Genomic DNA, 21,053 nt, shown 5'->3' with positions numbered 1-21,053 from the left:
TCTTCCCTACATAAATAATCAATACTCGTAAAAGAGAAAAATTAAAAAAAAAGATGAAGAATTTTCAAATTAGAAACTAAAAATATAAATTGAAGATTTTCGCTCAGGCTGGGACTCGAACCCAGGGCCACTCGCTTGGCAGTCCAACGCTCAAGCCTTCGGGCTGTCTGAGCTCTGCGGCCGGAGTCTTAAATATAATAAAAACAAAAAATGCACCTTGGTAATTATTGATTCAAACACTTTGAAATTTACAGGTCGAATAATTAAACTGACTCAGAATTTTTCTCCCTACATAAATAATCAATACTCGCAAAAGAGAAAAATTAAAAAAAAAAGAAGAAGAATTTTCAAATTAGAAACTAAAAATATAAATTGAAGATTTTCGCTCAGGCTGGGACTCGAACCCAGGGCTACTCGCTTGGAAGCCCAACACTCTAACCATTAGTTTATCGGAGCTCTGTCGGTCGGAGTTTTAAATATAATAAAAACAAAAATGCACCTTGGTAATTATTTATTTAAACACTTTGAAATCTGCCGGTCGAAAAATTAAACTGACTCAGAATTTTCTTCCCTACATAAATAATCAATATTTGCAAAGGAAAGAAATTGGAAAAAAAAAGAATTTTGAAATTAGAAAAGAAATATATACACTGAAGATATTTGCTCCGGCTGGGACTCGAACCCAGGCGACTCGCTTGGAAGACCAGCGGTCTAGCCTTTAGGCTATCGGAGTTCTGTCGAGAGGAGTCTTACTGCCTGACTGAGACTGCCTGACTGACAGACTGCCTGACTGACAGACTGACTCACTGACTGACTGATACTGACTAAATGACAGACTCACTGACTGACCGAGACTGACTGACTGACTCACTGACTGACCGAGACTGACTGACTAACTGCCTGACTGACTGAGACTGGACTGACTGACTGACTAACTGACTGACTGAGACTGACTGACTGACTGCTTGACTGTCTGACTGACTATTTCACTGACTGACTAAATGACTAAATGACTGACTGACACTGACTGACTGACTGCTTGACTGCCTGACTGACTGCTTGACTGACTAACTGACTGACTGACACTGACTGACTGACTGCTTGACTGCCTGACTGACTGCTTGACTGACTAACTGACTGGACAGGACTGACCGACTGACTGACTGACTGAATGACTGACTGACTGACTGACCGAGACTGACTGACTGACTGCTTGACTGCCTGACTGACTGCTTGACTGACTAACTGACTGGACAGGACTGACCGACTGACTGACTGACTGAATGACTGACCGAGACTGACCGAGACTGACTGACTGACTGACTGAGACTGGACTGGACTGACTGACTGACTGACTGACTGACTGACTGAGACTGACTGACTGACTGACTGACTGAGACTGACTGAATGAATGACTGAATGAGGCTGAGTGACTGACTGACTGCCTGACTGACTGACTGACTGAATGACTAGCTGACTGAGACTAAATGACTGACTGCCTGACTGACCGAGTGAATGACTGACAGGACTGACTGACTGACTGACTGAGACTGAATGACTGACTGCCTAACTGACTGAGTGACTGAATGACTAACTGACTGATTGATTGCTTAAGTGACTGACTGACTGACTGCTTGACTGACTGAATGGACTGGACTGACCGACTGACAGACTGACTGGCTGACAGAGACTGACTGATTGACTGTCGGACTGACTGACTGACTTCGCAAAAGGGAAAAATAAAAAAAAATATCAAATTAGAAAAAAATACATGCATTTAAGATTTTCTTTCCGGCTGGGATTCGAACCCAGGGCTACACGCATGGAAGCCCAACGCTCTCGCCAATGGACTATCGGATCTCGGTTGGCCGGTGTCTTAATTATAATAAAAACAAAAAATGCACCTTGGTAATTATTGATCTAAAATCTTTGAAATCTACAGGTCGAATAATTAAACTGACTCAGAATTTTCTTCCGTATATAAATAATCGATATTTGCAAAAGAAAGAAAATGAAAAAAAAAAGAATTTTCAAATTAGAAAAGAAATATATACATTGAACATCTTCGTTGCGGCCGGGACTCGAACCCAGTACCACGCGCTTGGAACCCAACGCGGTAGCCATTAGGCTATCGGAGCTCTGTCGATGGAAGTCTTAAATATAATAAAAACAAAAAAATGCACCTTGGTAATTATTGATTCAAACACTTTGAAATTTACAGGTCGAATAATTAAACTGACTCAGAATTTTTCTCCCTACATAAATAATCAATATTCGCAAAAGAGAAAAATTAAAAAAAAAGAAGAAGAATTTTCAAATTAGAAACGAAAAATATAAATTGAAGACTTTCGCTCAGGCTGGGACTCGAACCCAGGGCCACTCGCTTGGAAGCCCAGCGGTCTAGCCAGTAGGCTATCGGAGCTCTGTCGGTCGGAGTTTTAAATATAATAAAAACAAAAAATGCCCCTTGGCAATTATTGATTCAAACACTTTGAAATCTGCGGGTCGAAAAATTAAACTGACTCAGAATTTTCTTCCCTACATAAATAATCAATACTCGCAAAAGAGAAAAATTAAAAAAAAAAGAAGAAGAATTTTCAAATTAGGAACTAAAAATATAAATTGAATATTTTCGCTCAGGCTGGGACTCGAACCCAGGGCCACTCGCTTGGAAGACCAGCGGTCTAGCCTTTAGGCTATCGGAGTTCTGTCGAGAGGAGTCTTACTGCCTGACTGAGACTGCCTGACTGACAGACTGACTCACTGACTGACTGATACTGACTAAATGACTGACTCACTGACTGACCGAGACTGACTGACTAACTGCCTGACTGACTGAGACTGGACTGACTGACTGACTAACTGACTGACTGAGACTGACTGACTGACTGCTTGACTGACTATTTCACTGACTGACTAAATGACTAAATGACTGACTGACACAGACTGACTGACTGCCTGACTGACTAAATGACTAAATGACTGACTGACACTGACTGACTGACTGCTTGACTGCCTGACTGACTGCTTGACTGACTAACTGACTGACTGACACTGACTGACTGACTGCTTGACTGCCTGACTGACTGCTTGACTGACTAACTGACTGGACAGGACTGACTGACTGACTGAATGACTGACTGACTGAATGACCGAGACTGACTGACTGACTGCTTGACTGCCTGACTGACTGCTTGACTGACTAACTGACTGGACAGGACTGACCGACTGACTGACTGACTGAATGACTGACTGACTGACTGACCGAGACTGACTGACTGACTGACTGAGACTGGACTGGACTGACTGACTGACTGACTGACTGACTGACTGAGACTGACTGACTGACTGACTGACTGAGACTGACTGAATGAATGACTAACTGACTGACTGACTGACAGAATGACTGAATGAGGCTGAGTGACTGACTGACTGCCTGACTGAATGACTAGCTGACTGAGACTAAATGAATGACTGCCTGACTGACCGAGTGACTGACTGACAGGACTGACTGACTGACTGACTGAGACTGAATGACTGACTGCCTAACTGACAGAGTGACTGAATGACTAACTGACTGATTGATTGCTTAAGTGACTGACTGACTGACTGCTTGACTGACTGAATGGACTGGACTGACCGACTGACAGACTGACTGGCTGACAGAGACTGACTGACTGACTGACTAACTGACTGACTGAGACTGACTGACTGACTGCTTGACTGTCTGACTGACTATTTCACTGACTGACTAAATGACTAAATGACTGACTGACACTGACTGACTGACTGCTTGACTGCCTGACCGACTGCTTGACTGACTAACTGACTGACTGACACTGACTGACTGACTGCTTGACTGCCTGACTGACTGCTTGACTGACTAACTGACTGGACAGGACTGACCGACTGACTGACTGACTGAATGACTGACTGACTGACTGACCGAGACTGACTGACTGACTGACTGAGACTGGACTGGACTGACTGACTGACTGACTGACTGACTGACTGAGACTGACTGACTGACTGACTGACTGAGACTGACTGAATGAATGACTAACTGACTGACTGACTGACAGAATGACTGAATGAGGCTGAGTGACTGACTGACTGCCTGACTGACTGACTGACTAAATGACTAGCTGACTGAGACTAAATGACTGACTGCCTGACTGACCGAGTGACTGACTGACAGGACTGACTGACTGAGACTGAATGACTGACTGCCTAACTGACTGAGTGACTGAATGACTAACTGACTGATTGATTGCTTAAGTGACTGACTGACTGACTGCTTGACTGACTGAATGGACTGGACTGACCGACTGACAGACTGACTGGCTGACAGAGACTGACTGATTGACTGTCGGACTGACTGACTGACTTCGCAAAAGGGAAAAATAAAAAAAAAATATCAAATTAGAAAAACATACATGCATTTAAGATTTTCTTTCCGGCTGGGATTCGAACCCAGGGCTACACGCATGGAAGCCCAACGCTCTCGCCAATGGACTATCGGATCTCGGTTGGCCGGTGTCTTAATTATAATAAAAACAAAAAATGCACCTTGGTAATTATTGATCTAAAATCTTTGAAATCTACAGGTCGAATAATTAAACTGACTCAGAATTTTCTTCCGTATATAAATAATCGATATTTGCAAAAGAAAGAAAATGAAAAAACAAAAGAATTTTCAAATTAGAAAAGAAATATATACATTGAATATTTTCGTTGCGGCCGGGACTCGAACCCAGTACCACGCGCTTGGAACCCAACGCGGTAGCCATTAGGCTATCGGAGCTCTGTCGATGGAAGTCTTAAATATAATAAAAACAAAAAATGCACCTTGGTAATTATTGATTCAAACACTTTGAAATTTACAGGTCGAATAATTAAACTGACTCAGAATTTTTCTCCCTACATAAATAATCAATATTCGCAAAAGAGAAAAATTAAAAAAAAAGAAGAAGAATTTTCAAATTAGAAACTAAAAATATAAATTGAAGACTTTCGCTCAGGCTGGGATTTGAACCCAGGGCCACTCGCTTGGAAGACCAGCGGTCTAGCCTTTAGGCTATCGGAGTTCTGTCGAGAGGAGTCTTACTGCCTGACTGAGACTGCCTGACTGACAGACTGACTGAATGACTGACTGATACTGACTGACTGACTGATACTGACTGACTGACAAAAAAGGAAATTGAAAAAAAAAAGAGTTTTTTCAATTAGAATATAAAATGTACATTGAAGACTCTCGTTCTGACTGGGACTCGACCTCGGGCCACTCTCTTGGAAGCCCATCGCTCAAGCCTTCGGGCTGTCGGAGCTCTGTGATCGGAGTCTTAAATATAATAAAAACTGAAAATGCACCTTGGTTATTATTTATTTAACACCTTGAAATCTACAGGTCAAATAGTTGACGCAGATTTAAGAACCCTACATAAATAATCAATATTCGCAAAAGAAAGAAAATTGAAAAAAAAGGAATTTTTTCAATTAGAATATAAAATGTACATTGAAGACTTTCGTTCCGACTGGGACTCGAACCTCGATCCACTCGCTTGGAAGCCCAACGCTCTAGCCATTGGACTATCGGAGCTTTGTCGCTCGCAGTCTTAAATATAATAAAAACTAAAAATGCACCTTGGTTATTATTGATTTAAACTTTGAAATCTAAAGGTAGAATAATTAAATTGACTCAGAGATTTCATCCGTACATAAAAAATCAATATTCGCAAAAGAAGGAATTTAAAAAAAAGAATTTTAAATTAGAAAAATAAAATACATCGAAGGATTTCTTTTCGACTGGGACTCAAACCTGGGGCCACTCGCATGGAAGTCCAACGGTCTAGCCGTCGTGCTATCGGAGCTCTGTGGGGCGAAGTCTTATATATAATAAAAACTAAAAATGCACCTTGTTTTTTATTGATTTAAAATTTTGAAATCTACAGGTCGATCAGTGAAACTGACTCAGAATTTTTATCCCTACATAAATAATAAATATTCGCAAAAGAAAGGAAATTGAAAAAAAAAAGAATATTCAAATTAGAAGTAAAAATATACATTAACGATTTTCGTTCCGGCTGGGACTCGAACCTAGGGCAACGCGCTGGGCAGCCCAACTCTCTAGCCATCGGCCTATCGGAGCTCTGTCGGACGGAGTCTTAAATATAATAAAAAACTAAAAATGCACCTTGGTTATTATTTATTTAAAACCTTGAAATCTACAGGTCAAATAGTTGACTCAGAATTAAGAACCCTACATAAATAATCAATATTTGCAAAGAAAAGGAATTGAAGAAAAAAAAGAATTTTCAAATTAGAAAGTAAAAATGTACTATGATGATTTTCATTCCGATTGGGACTCGAACCTCGGGCCACTCGCTTGGCAGTCCAACGCTCAAGCCTTCGGGCTGTCTGAGCTCTGCGGCCGGAGTCTTAAATATAATAAAAACTAAAAATGCACCTTGGATATTATTGATTTAAAAGTTTGATATCTACAAGTCAAATAGTTGACTAAAAATTAAGAACCCTGCATAAATAATCAATATTCGCAAAAGAAAGGAAATTGAAAAAAAAAGAGTTTTTCCAATTAGAATATAAAATGTACATTGAAGACTTTCGTTCTGACTGGGACTCGACCTCGGGCCACTCGCTTGGAAGCCCATCGCTCATGCCTTCGGTCTGTCGGAGCTCTGTGATCGGACTCTTAAATATAATAAAAACTGAAAATGCACCTTGGTTATTATTGATTTAAAACTTTGAAATCTACAGGTCGAATAGTTGACGCAGAATTAAGAACCCTACATAAATAATCAATATTCGCAAAAGAAAGGAAATTGAAAAAAAAAGGAATTTTTTCAATTAGAATATAAAAGGTACATTGAAGACTTTCGTTCCGACTGGGACTCGAACCTCGATCCACTTGCTTGGAAGCCCAACGCTCTAGCCATTAGACTATCGGAGCTTTGTCACTCGCAGTCTTAAATATAATAAAAACTGAAAATGCACCTTGGTTATTATTGATTTAAAACTTTGAAATCTACAGGTCGATCAGTCAAACTGACTCAGAATTTTTATCCCTACATAAATAATAAATATTCGCAAAAGAAAGGAAATTGAAAAAAAAAAGAATATTCAAATTAGAAAATAAAATGTTCATTGAAGATTTTCGTTCCGACTGGGACTTGAACCTCGGGCCACTCACTTGGCAGCCCAACGCTCTAGCCATCGGGCTATCGGAGCTCTGTCGGTCGGGGTCATAAATATAATGAAAAACTGAAAATGCACCTTGGTTATTATTTATTTAAAACCTTGAAATCTACAGGTCAAATAGTTGACGCAGAATTAAGAACCCTACATAAATAATCAATATTCGCAAAAGAAGGAATTTAAAAAAAAGGAATTTTAAATTAGAAAAATAAAATACATCGAAGGATTTCTTTCCGACTGGGACTCGAACCTGGGACCACTCGCATGGAAGTTCAACGGTCTAGCCATCGGGCTATCGGAGCTCTGTGGGGCGGAGTCTTATATATAATAAAAACTAAAAATGCACCTTGGTTATTATTGATTTAAAATTTTGAAATCTACAGGTCGATCAGTCAAACTGACTCGGAATTTTTATCCCTACATAAATAATAAATATTCGCAAAAGAAAGGAAATTGAAAAAAAAAAGAATATTCAAATTAGAAGTAAAAATATACATTAACGATTTTCGTTCCGGCTGGGACACGAACCTCGAGCAACTCGCTTGGCAGCCCAACTCTCTAGCCATCGGGTTATCGGAGCTCTGTCGGACGGAGTCTTAAATATAATAAAAAACTAAAAATGCACCTTGGTTATTATTTATTTAAAACCTTGAAATCTACAGGTCAAATAGTTGACTCAGAATTAAGAACCCTACATAAATAATCAATATTTGCAAAGAAAAGGAATTGAAGAAAAAAAAGAATTTTCAAATTAGAAAGTAAAAATGTACTATGATGATTTTCATTCCGATTGGGACTCGACCTCAAACCACTCGCTTGGAAGCCCATCGCTCAAGCCTTCGGGCTGTCGGAGCGCTGTGATCGGAGTCTTAAATATAATAAAAACTAAAAATGCACCTTGGTTATTATTGATTTAAACTTTGAAATCTAAAGGCAGAATACTTAAATTGACTCAGAAATTTCATCCCTACATAAAAAATCAATATTCGCAAAAGAAAGAATTAAAAAAAAAGGAATTTTAAATTAGAAAAGTAAAATACATCGAAGGATTTCTTTCCGACTGGGACTCGAACCTCGGGCTACTCGCGTTGCAGCCCAACGTTCTAGCGATCAGGCTATCGGAGCTCTGTCGGTCGGTCTCTTAAATATAATAAAAACTGAAAATGCACCTTGGTTATTATTGATTTAAAACTTTGAAATCTACAGGTCGAATAGTTGGCTCAAAATTTTAATCAAAACATAAATAATCAATATTTGCAAAGAAAAGAAATTGAAGAAAAAAAAAAGAATTTTCAAATTAGAAAGTAAAAATGTACTATGATGATTTTCATTCCGATTGGGACTCGAACCTCGGGCCACTCGCTTGGAAGCCGAACGCTCTAGCCATCGGGCTATCGGAGCTCTTTCGGTCGGTGTCTTAAATATAATAAAAACTCAAAATGCACCTTGGTTATTATTGATTTAAACTTTGAAATCTAAAGGTAGAATAATTAAATTGACTCAGAAATTTCATCCTTACATAAAAAATCAATATTCGCAAAAGAAAGAATTAAAAAAAAAGGAATTTTAAATTAGAAAAATAAAATACATCGAAGGATTTCTTTCCGACTGGGACTCGAACCTCGGGCTACTCGCGTTGCTGCCCAACGTTCTAGCGATCGGGCTATCGGAGCTCTGTCGGTCGGTGTCTTAAATATAATAAAAACTGAAAATGCACCTTGGTTAATATTGATTTAAAACTTTGAAATCTACAGGTCAAATAGTTGACTCAGAATTAAGAACTCTACATAAATAATCAATATTCGAAAAAGAAAGAATTAAAAAAAAAGGAATTTTAAATTAGAAAAATAAAATACATCGATGGATTTCTTTCCGACTGGGATTCAAACCTCGGGCCACTCGCTTGGAAGCCGAACGCTCTAGCCATCGGGCTATCGGAGCTAGTTCAAACAGTGTCTTAAATATAATAAAAACTGAAAATGCACCTTGGTTATTATTGATTTAAAATTTTGAAATCTACAGGTCGATCAGTCAAACTGACTCAGAATTAAGAACCCTACATAAATAATCAATATTCGCAAAAGAAAGGAAATTGAAAAAAAAAAAGGAATTTTTTCAATTAGAATATAAAATGTACATTGAAGACTTTCGTTCCGACTGGGACTCGAACCTCGATCCACTCGCTTGGAAGCCCAACGCTCTAACCATTGGACTATCAATGCACCTTGGTTGTTATTGATTTAAAATTTTGAAATCTACAGGTCGATCAGTGAAACTGACTCAGAATTTTTATCCCTACATAAATAATAAATATTCGCAAAAGAAAGGAAATTGAAAAAAAAAAGAATATTCAAATTAGAAGTAAAAATATACATTAACGATTTTCGTTCCGGCTGGGACTCGAACCTAGGGCAACGCGCTGGGCAGCCCAACTCTCTAGCCATCGGCCTATCGGAGCTCTGTCGGACGGAGTCTTAAATATAATAAAAAACTAAAAATGCACCTTGGTTATTATTTATTTAAAACCTTGAAATCTACAGGTCAAATAGTTGACTCAGAATTAAGAACCCTACATAAATAATCAATATTTGCAAAGAAAAGGAATTGAAGAAAAAAAAGAATTTTCAAATTAGAAAGTAAAAATGTACTATGATGATTTTCATTCCGATTGGGACTCGACCTCAAACCACTCGCTTGGAAGCCCATCGCTCAAGCCTTCGGGCTGTCGGAGCGCTGTGATCGGAGTCTTAAATATAATAAAAACTAAAAATGCACCTTGGTTATTATTGATTTAAACTTTGAAATCTAAAGGCAGAATACTTAAATTGACTCAGAAATTTCATCCCTACATAAAAAATCAATATTCGCAAAAGAAAGAATTAAAAAAAAAGGAATTTTAAATTAGAAAAGTAAAATACATCGAAGGATTTCTTTCCGACTGGGACTCGAACCTCGGGCTACTCGCGTTGCAGCCCAACGTTCTAGCGATCAGGCTATCGGAGCTCTGTCGGTCGGTCTCTTAAATATAATAAAAACTGAAAATGCACCTTGGTTATTATTGATTTAAAACTTTGAAATCTACAGGTCGAATAGTTGGCTCAAAATTTTAATCAAAACATAAATAATCAATATTTGCAAAGAAAAGAAATTGAAGAAAAAAAAAAGAATTTTCAAATTAGAAAGTAAAAATGTACTATGATGATTTTCATTCCGATTGGGACTCGAACCTCGGGCCACTCGCTTGGAAGCCGAACGCTCTAGCCATCGGGCTATCGGAGCTCTTTCGGTCGGTGTCTTAAATATAATAAAAACTCAAAATGCACCTTGGTTATTATTGATTTAAACTTTGAAATCTAAAGGTAGAATAATTAAATTGACTCAGAAATTTCATCCTTACATAAAAAATCAATATTCGCAAAAGAAAGAATTAAAAAAAAAGGAATTTTAAATTAGAAAAATAAAATACATCGAAGGATTTCTTTCCGACTGGGACTCGAACCTCGGGCTACTCGCGTTGCAGCCCAACGTTCTAGCGATCGGGCTATCGGAGCTCTGTCGGTCGGTGTCTTAAATATAATAAAAACTGAAAATGCACCTTGGTTAATATTGATTTAAAACTTTGAAATCTACAGGTCAAATAGTTGACTCAGAATTAAGAACTCTACATAAATAATCAATATTCGAAAAAGAAAGAATTAAAAAAAAAGGAATTTTAAATTAGAAAAATAAAATACATCGATGGATTTCTTTCCGACTGGGATTCAAACCTCGGGCCACTCGCTTGGAAGCCGAACGCTCTAGCCATCGGGCTATCGGAGCTAGTTCAAACAGTGTCTTAAATATAATAAAAACTGAAAATGCACCTTGGTTATTATTGATTTAAAATTTTGAAATCTACAGGTCGATCAGTCAAACTGACTCAGAATTAAGAACCCTACATAAATAATCAATATTCGCAAAAGAAAGGAAATTGAAAAAAAAAAGGAATTTTTTCAATTAGAATATAAAATGTACATTGAAGACTTTCGTTCCGACTGGGACTCGAACCTCGATCCACTCGCTTGGAAGCCCAACGCTCTAACCATTGGACTATCGGAGCTTTGTCGACCGCAGTCTTAAATATAATAAAAACTAAAAATGCACCTTGGTTGTTATTGATTTAAAACTTTAAAATGTATAGGTCGAATAGTTGATTCAGAATTTTCATCAAAACATAAATAATCAATATTTGCAAAGAAAAGGATTTGAAAAAAAAAAAGAATTTTGAAATTAGAAAGTAAAAATGTACAATGAAGATTGTCATTCCGACTGGGACTCGAACCTCGGGCCACTCACTTGGCAGCCCAACGCTCTAGCCATCGGGCTATCGGAGCTCTGTCGGTCGGAGTCATAAATATAATGAAAAACTGAAAATGCACCTTGGTTATTATTTATTTAAAACCTTGAAATCTACAGGTCAAATAGTTGACTCAGAATTAAGAACCCTACATAAATAATCAATATTCGCAAAAGAAAGGAAATTGAAAAAAAAAAGGAATTTTTTCAATTAGATATAAAATGTACATTGAAGACTTTCGTTCTGACTGGGACTCGACCTCGGGCCACTCGCGTTTAAGCCCATCGCTCATGCCTTCGGGCTGTCGGAGCTCTGTGATCGGAGTCTTAAATATAATAAAAACTAAAAATGCACCTTGGTTATTATTGATTTAAAACTTTGAAATCTACAGGTCGAATAGTTGACTCAGAATTTTCATCAAAACATAAATAATCAATATTTGCAAAGAAAAGGATTTGAAAAAAAAAAAGAATTTTGAAATTAGAAAGTAAAAATGTACAATGAAGATTGTCATTCCGACTGAGACTCGAACATCGGGCCACTCGCTTGGCAGCCCAACGCTCAATCCTTCGGGCTATTGGCGCTGTGTGGCCGGAGTCTTAAATATAATAAAAACTAAAAATGCACCTTGGATATTATTGATTTAAAAGTTTGATATCTACAGGTCAAATAGTTAACTCAGAATTAAGAACCCTACATAAATAATCAATATTCGCAAAAGAAAGGATTAAAAAAAAAGGAATTTTAAATTAGAAAAATAAAATACATCGATGGATTTCTTTCCGACTGGGACTCGAACCTGGGGCCACTCGCATGGAAGTCCAACGGTCTAGCCATCGGGCTATCGGATCTCTGTGGGGCGCAGTCTTATATATAAAAAAAACTAAAAATGCACCTTGGTTATTATTGATTTAAAATTTTGAAATCTACAGGTCGATCAGTCAAACTGACTCAGAATTAAGAACCCTACATAAATAATCAATATTCGCAAAAGAAAGGATTTGAAAAAAAAAGAATTTTCAAATTAGAAAGTAAAAATGTACATTGAAGATCTTCGTTCCGACAGGGACTCGAACCTCGAGCCTCCCGCTTGGCAGTCCAACGCTCAAGCCTTCAGGCTGTCTGAGCTCTGCGGCCGGAGTCTTAAATATAATAAAAACTAAAAATGCACCTTGGTTATTATTGATTTAAACTTTGAAATCTAAAGGTAGAATAATTAAATTGACTCAGAAATTTCATCCCTACATAAAAAATCAATATTCGCAAAAGAAGGAATTAAAAAAAAAGGAATTTTAAATAAGAAAAATAAAATACATCGAAGGATTTCTTTCCGACTGGGACTCGAACCTTGGGCCACTCGCATGGAAGTCCAACGGTCTAGCCATCGGGCTATCGGATCTCTGTGGGGCGCAGTCTTATATATAAAAAAAACTAAAAATGCACCTTGGTTATTATTGATTTAAAATTTTGAAATCTACAGGTCGATCAGTCAAACTGACTCAGAATTAAGAACCCTACATAAATAATCAATATTCGCAAAAGAAAGGATTTGAAAAAAAAAAGAATTTTCAAATTAGAAAGTAAAAATGTACAATGAAGATCTTCGTTCCGACAGGGACTCGAACCTCGAGCCACTCGCTTGGCAGTCCAACGCTCAAGCCTTCAGGCTGTCTGAGCTCTGCGGCCGGAGTCTTAAATATAATAAAAACTAAAAATGCACCTTGGTTATTATTGATTTAAACTTTGAAATCTAAAGGTAGAATAATTAAATTGACTCAGAAATTTCATCCCTACATAAAAAATCAATATTTGCAAAGAAAAGGAATTGAAGAAAAAAAAGAATTTTCAAATTAGATAGTAAAAATGTACTATGATGATTTTCATTCCGATTGGGACTCGATCCTCGGTCCACTCGCTTGGAAGCCGAACGCTCTAGCCATCGGGATATCGGAGCTCTGTCGATCGGTGTCTTAAATATAATAAAAACTGAAAATGCACCTTAGTTATTATTGATTTAAAACTTTGAAATCTACAGGTCGAATAGTTGGCTCAGAATTTTAATCAAAACATAAATAATCAATATTTGCAAAGAAAAGAAATTGAAGAAAAAAAAGGAATTTTCAAATTAGAAAGTAAAAATGTACTATGATGATTTTCATTCCGATTGGGACTCGAACCTCGGGCCACTCGCGTTGCAGCCCAACGTTCTAGCGATCGGGCTATCGGAGCTCTGTCGGTCGGTGTCTTAAATATAATAAAAACCGAAAATGCACCTTGGTTATTATTGATTTAAAACTCTGAAATCTACAGGTCAAATAGTTGACTCATAATTAAGAACCCTACATAAATAATCAATATTCGAAAAAGAAAGAATTAAAAAAAAAGGAATTTTAAATTAGAAAAATAAAATACATCGATGGATTTCTTTCCGACTGGGACTCGAACCTCGATCCACTCGCTTGGAAGCCCAACGCTCTAGCCATTGGACTATCGGAGCTTTGTCGCTCGCAGTCTTAAATATAATAAAAACTAAAAATGCACCTTGGTTATTATTGATTTAAAACATAGAAATCTACAGCTCGAATAGTTGACTCAGAATTTTCATCAAAACATAAATAATCAATATTTGCAAAGAAAAGGATTTGAAAAAAAAAAGAATTCTCAAATTAGAAAGTAAAAATGTACAATTAAGATTTTCGTTCCGACAGGGACTCGAACCTCGGGCCACTCGCTTGGCAACCCAACGCTCAAGCCTTCGGGCTGTCGGAGCTCTGTGATCGGGGTCTTAAATATAATAAAAACTAAAAATGCACCTTGGTTATTATTGATTTAAACTTTGAAATCTAAAGGTAGAATAATTAAATTGACTCAGAGATTTCATCCGTACATAAAAAATCAATATTCGCAAAAGAAGGAATTTAAAAAAAAGAATTTTAAATTAGAAAAATAAAATACATCGAAGGATTTCTTTTCGACTGGGACTCAAACCTGGGGCCACTCGCATGGAAGTCCAACGGTCTAGCCGTCGTGCTATCGGAGCTCTGTGGGGCGAAGTCTTATATATAATAAAAACTAAAAATGCACCTTGTTTTTTATTGATTTAAAATTTTGAAATCTACAGGTCGATCAGTGAAACTGACTCAGAATTTTTATCCCTACATAAATAATAAATATTCGCAAAAGAAAGGAAATTGAAAAAAAAAGAATATTCAAATTAGAAGTAAAAATATACATTAACGATTTTCGTTCCGGCTGGGACTCGAACCTAGGGCAACGCGCTGGGCAGCCCAACTCTCTAGCCATCGGCCTATCGGAGCTCTGTCGGACGGAGTCTTAAATATAATAAAAAACTAAAAATGCACCTTGGTTATTATTTATTTAAAACCTTGAAATCTACAGGTCAAATAGTTGACTCAGAATTAAGAACCCTACATAAATAATCAATATTTGCAAAGAAAAGGAATTGAAGAAAAAAAAGAATTTTCAAATTAGAAAGTAAAAATGTACTATGATGATTTTCATTCCGATTGGGACTCGAACCTCGGGCCACTCGCTTGGCAGTCCAACGCTCAAGCCTTCGGGCTGTCTGAGCTCTGCGGCCGGAGTCTTAAATATAATAAAAACTAAAAATGCACCTTGGATATTATTGATTTAAAAGTTTGATATCTACAAGTCAAATAGTTGACTAAAAATTAAGAACCCTGCATAAATAATAAATATTCGCAAAAGAAAGGAAATTGAAAAAAAAAGAGTTTTTCCAATTAGAATATAAAATGTACATTGAAGACTTTCGTTCTGACTGGGACTCGACCTCGGGCCACTCGCTTGGAAGCCCATCGCTCATGCCTTCGGTCTGTCGGAGCTCTGTGATCGGAGTCTTAAATATAATAAAAACTGAAAATGCACCTTGGTTATTATTGATTTAAAACTTTGAAATCTACAGGTCGAATAGTTGACGCAGAATTAAGAACCCTACATAAATAATCAATATTCGCAAAAGAAAGGAAATTGAAAAAAAAAGGAATTTTTTCAATTAGAATATAAAAGGTACATTGAAGACTTTCGTTCCGACTGGGACTCGAACCTCGATCCACTTGCTTGGAAGCCCAACGCTCTAGCCATTAGACTATCGGAGCTTTGTCACTCGCAGTCTTAAATATAATAAAAACTGAAAATGCACCTTGGTTATTATTGATTTAAAACTTTGAAATCTACAGGTCGATCAGTCAAACTGACTCAGAATTTTTATCCCTACATAAATAATAAATATTCGCAAAAGAAAGGAAATTGAAAAAAAAAGAATATTCAAATTAGAAAATAAAATGTTCATTGAAGATTTTCGTTCCGACTGGGACTTGAACCTCGGGCCACTCACTTGGCAGCCCAACGCTCTAGCCATCGGGCTGTCGGAGCTCTGTCGGTCGTAGTCATAAATATAATGAAAAACTGAAAATGCACCTTGGTTATTATTTATTTAAAACCTTGAAATCTACAGGTCAAATAGTTGACGCAGAATTAAGAACCCTACATAAATAATCAATATTCGCAAAAGAAGGAATTTAAAAAAAAGGAATTTTAAATTAGAAAAATAAAATACATCGAAGGATTTCTTTCCGACTGGGACTCGAACCTGGGAACACTCGCATGGAAGTTCAACGGTCTAGCCATCGGGCTATCGGAGCTCTGTGGGGCGGAGTCTTATATATAATAAAAACTAAAAATGCACCTTGGTTACTATTGATTTAAAATTTTGAAATCTACAGGTCGATCAGTCAAACTGACTCGGAATTTTTATCCCTACATAAATAATAAATATTCGCAAAAGAAAGGAAATTGAAAAAAAAAAGAATATTCAAATTAGAAGTAAAAATATACATTAACGATTTTCGTTCCGGCTGGGACACGAACCTCGAGCAACTCGCTTGGCAGCCCAACTCTCTAGCCATCGGGCTATCGGAGCTCTGTCGGACGGAGTCTTAAATATAATAAAAAACTAAAAATGCACCTTGGTTATTATTTATTTAAAACCTTGAAATCTACAGGTCAAATAGTTGACTCAGAATTAAGAACCCTACATAAATAATCAATATTTGCAAAGAAAAGGAATTGAAGAAAAAAAAGAATTTTCAAATTAGAAAGTAAAAATGTACTATGATGATTTTCATTCCGATTGGGACTCGACCTCAAACCACTCGCTTGGAAGCCCATCGCTCAAGCCTTCGGGCTGTCGGAGCGCTGTGAACGGGGTCTTAAATATAATAAAAACTAAAAATGCACCTTGGTTATTATTGATTTAAAATTTGAAATCTAAAGGCAGAATACTTAAATTGACTCAGAAATTTCATCCCTACATAAAAAATCAATATTCGCAAAAGAAAGAATTAAAAAAAAAGGAATTTTAAATTAGAAAAGTAAAATACATCGAAGGATTTCTTTCCGACTGGGACTCGAACCTCGGGCTACTCGCGTTGCAGCCCAACGTTCTAGCGATCAGGCTATCGGAGCTCTGTCGGTCGGTCTCTTAAATATAATAAAAACTGAAAATGCACCTTGGTTATTATTGATTTAAAACTTTGAAATCTACAGGTCGAATAGTTGGCTCAAAATTTTAATCAAAACATAAATAATCAATATTTGCAAAGAAAAGAAATTGAAGAAAAAAAAAAGAATTTTCAAATTAGAAAGTAAAAATATACTATGATGATTTTCATTCCGATTGGGACTCGAACCTCGGGCCACTCGCTTGGAAGCCGAACGCTCTAGCCATCGGGCTATCGGAGCTCTTTCGGTCGGTGTCTTAAATATAATAAAAACTCAAAATGCACCTTGGTTATTATTGATTTAAACTTTGAAATCTAAAGGTAGAATAATTAAATTGACTCAGAAATTTCATCCTTACATAAAAAATCAATATTCGCAAAAGAAAGAATTAAAAAAAAAGGAATTTTAAATTAGAAAAATAAAATACATCGAAGGATTTCTTTCCGACTGGGACTCGAACTTCGGGCTACTCGCGTTGCAGCCCAACGTTCTAGCGATCGGGCTATCGGAGCTCTGTCGGTCGGTGTCTTAAATATAATAAAAACTGAAAATGCACCTTGGTTAATATTGATTTAAAACTTTGAAATCTACAGGTCAAATAGTTGACTCAGAATTAAGAACTCTACATAAATAATCAATATTCGAAAAAGAAAGAATTAAAAAAAAAGGAATTTTAAATGAGAAAAATAAAATACACCGATGGATTTCTTTCCGACTGGGATTCGAACCTCGGGCCACTCGCTTGGAAGCCGAACGCTCTAGCCATCGGGCTATCGGAGCTAGTTCAAACAGTGTCTTAAATATAATAAAAACTGAAAATGCACCTTGGTTATTATTGATTTAAAATTTTGAAATCTACAGGTCGATCAGTCAAACTGACTCAGAATTAAGAACCCTACATAAATAATCAATATTCGCAAAAGAAAGGAAATTGAAAAAAAAAGGAATTTTTTCAATTAGAATATAAAATGTACATTGAAGACTTTCGTTCCGACTGGGACTCGAACCTCGATCCACTCGCTTGGAAGCCCAACGCTCTAACCATTGGACTATCGGAGTTTTGTCGACCGCAGTCTTAAATATAATAAAAACTAAAAATGCACCTTGGTTGTTATTGATTTAAAACTTTAAAATGTATAGGTCGAATAGTTGATTCAGAATTTTCATCAAAACATAAATAATCAATATTTGCAAAGAAAAGGATTTGAAAAAAAAAAGAATTTTGAAATTAGAAAGTAAAAATGTACAATGAAGATTGTCATTCCGACTGGGACTCGAACCTCGGGCCACTCACTTGGCAGCCCAACGCTCTAGCCATCGGGCTATCGGAGCTCTGTCGGTCGGAGTCATAAATATAATGAAAAACTGAAAATGCACCTTGGTTATTATTTATTTAAAACCTTGAAATCTACAGGTCAAATAGTTGACTCAGAATTAAGAACCCTACATAAATAATCAATATTCGCAAAAGAAAGGAAATTGAAAAAAAAAAGGAATTTTTTCAATTAGATATAAAATGTACATTGAAGACTTTCGTTCTGACTGGGACTCGACCTCGGGCCACTCGCGTTTAAGCCCATCGCTCATGCCTTCGGGCTGTCGGAGCTCTGTGATCGGAGTCTTAAATATAATAAAAACTAAAAATGCACCTTGGTTATTATTGATTTAAAACTTTGAAATCTACAGGTCGAATAGTTGACTCAGAATTTTCATCAAAACATAAATAATCAATATTTGCAAAGAAAAGGATTTGAAAAAAAAAGAATTTTCAAATTAGAAAGTAAAAATGTACAATGAAGATTTTCGTTCCGACTATGACTCGAACCTCGGGCCACTCGCTTGGCAGCCCAACGCTCATTCCTTCCGGCTGTCGGAGCTTTATTATGCTTACGACTCCGACCGGCGCAGCTCCAATAGCCCAATGGCTAGAGTATTCGGCTTCCGAACCAGTGGGCCTCTGTTCGAATCCCTGTCGGAAAGAAAATCGTCGATGTGTTTTTGATTTTACGAATTTTTTTTTCTTTTTAAATTCCTTCCTTTTGCAAACATGGATTATTTGCGTAGGGAACAAAATTCTATGTCAGTTAAATTATTCGACCCGTAGACTTCGAAGTGCTTAAATCAGATATAACCGAGGTGCATTTTTTGTTTTTATTATGCTTAAGATTCCGTCCGACAGAGTTCCGATAGCCCAATGGCTAGAGCGCTCGGCTTCCAAGCCAGTGGGCCTGGGGTCGAGGCCCTGACGGAACGAAAATCGTCGATGTGTTTTTGATTATTCGAATTTTTTTTTCTCTTTAAATTCCTTCCTTTTGCGAACATGGATTATTTGCGTAGGGAAGAAAATTCTATGTCAGTTTAATTATTCGACCCGTAGACTTCGAAGTATTTAAATCAGTTTTAACCGAGGTGCATTTTTTGTTTTTATTATGCTTAAGACTCCGACCGACACAGTTCCGAAAGCCCAATGGCTAGAGCGCTCGGCTTCCGAACCAGTGGGCCTGGGTTTGAGTCCCTGTCGGAACGAAAATCGTCGATGTGTTTTTGATTTTTCGAATTTTTTTTTCTTTTTAAATTCCTTCCTTTTGCGAAAATGGATTATTTGCGTAGGGAACAAAATTCTATGTCAGTTTAATTATTCGACCCGTAGACTTCGAAGTGCTTAAATCAGATATAACCGAGGTGCATTTTTTTTTTATTAAGCTTAAGATTCCGACCGACAGAGTTCCGATAGCCCAATGGCTAGAGCGCTCGGCTTCCGAGCCAGTGGGCTTCGGTTCGAGTCCCTGTCGGAACGAAACGCGTCGGTATGTTCTTGATTTCTCGAAACTGAAAATTCTTTTTTTTCTTTTTAAATTCCTTCCTTTTGCGAACATGGATTATATGCGTAGGGAAGAAAATTCCATGTCAGTTTAATTATTCGACTCGTAGATTTCGAAGTATTTAAATCAGTTATAACCGAGGTGCATTTTTTGTTTTTATTATGCTTAAGACTCCGATCGACACAGTTCCGAAAGCCCAATGGCTAGAGCGCTCGGCTTCCGAACCAGTGGGCCTGGGTTCGAATCCCTGTCGGAACGAAAATCGTCGATGTGTTTTTGATTTTACGAATTTTTTTTTTCTTTTTAAATTCCTTCCTTTTGCGAACATGGATTATTTGCGTAGGGAAGAAAATTCTATGTCAGTTTAATTATTCGACCCGTAGACTTCGAAGTATTTAAATCAGTTATAACCGAGGTGCATTTTTTGTTTTTATTATGCTTAAGACTCCGACCGACACAGCTCCTATAGCCCAATGGCTAGATCGCTCGGCTTCAGATCCAGTGGGCCTGGGTTCGAGTCCCTGTCGGAAAGAAAATCGTCGATGTGTTTTTAATTTTTCGAACATTTTTTTTCTCTTTAAATTCCTTCCTTTTGCGAACATGGATTATTTGCGTAGGGAAGAAAATTCTATGTCAGTTTAATTATTCGACCCGTAGACTTCGAAGTATTTAAATCAGTTATAACCGATGTGCATTTTTTGTTTTTATTATGCTTAAGACTCCGACCGGCACAGCTCCGATAGCCCAATGGCTAGAGCGCTCGGCTTCCGATCTAGTGGGCCTGGGTTCGAGTCCCAGTCGGAACGGAAAACGTCGATGTGTTTTTTATTTTTCGAATTTTTTTTTCTCTTTAAATTCCTTCCTTTTGCGAACATGGATTATTTGCGTATCGAAGAAAATTCTATGTCAGTTTAATTATTCGACCCGTAGACTTCGAAGTGCTTAAATCAGATATAACCGAGGTGCATTTTTTTTTTTATTAAGCTTAAGATTCCGACCGACAGTGTTCCGATAGCCCAATGGCTAGAGCGCTCGGCTTCCGAGCCAGTGGGCTTGGGTTCGAGTCTCTGTCGGAACGAAAATCGTCGATGTGTTTTTGAAATCTCGAAACTGAAAATTCTTTTTTTTTTCTTTTTAAATTC

The 21,053-nt window shown here is 37.2% G+C and overlaps 1 non-coding gene across 1 annotated transcript; it reads left to right on the top strand.

Annotated features, from left to right (window-relative positions):
• Window positions 1-20,644: 20,644 nt before the first annotated feature.
• Trnag-ucc (transfer RNA glycine (anticodon UCC)) lies at window positions 20,645-20,717 on the top strand. The gene has a single exon. It is a non-coding gene; the product is annotated as a tRNA-Gly (tRNA).
• Window positions 20,718-21,053: the final 336 nt, after the last annotated feature.

Source organism: Uloborus diversus, unplaced genomic scaffold (genome assembly GCF_026930045.1).
Source record: "Uloborus diversus isolate 005 unplaced genomic scaffold, Udiv.v.3.1 scaffold_633, whole genome shotgun sequence".
In the NCBI taxonomy this organism is placed as follows: Eukaryota; Metazoa; Arthropoda; class Arachnida; order Araneae; family Uloboridae; genus Uloborus; species Uloborus diversus.
The sequence above is the reverse complement of the archived record's forward strand: the minus strand, read 5'-3'. Positions and strand labels throughout refer to the sequence as shown.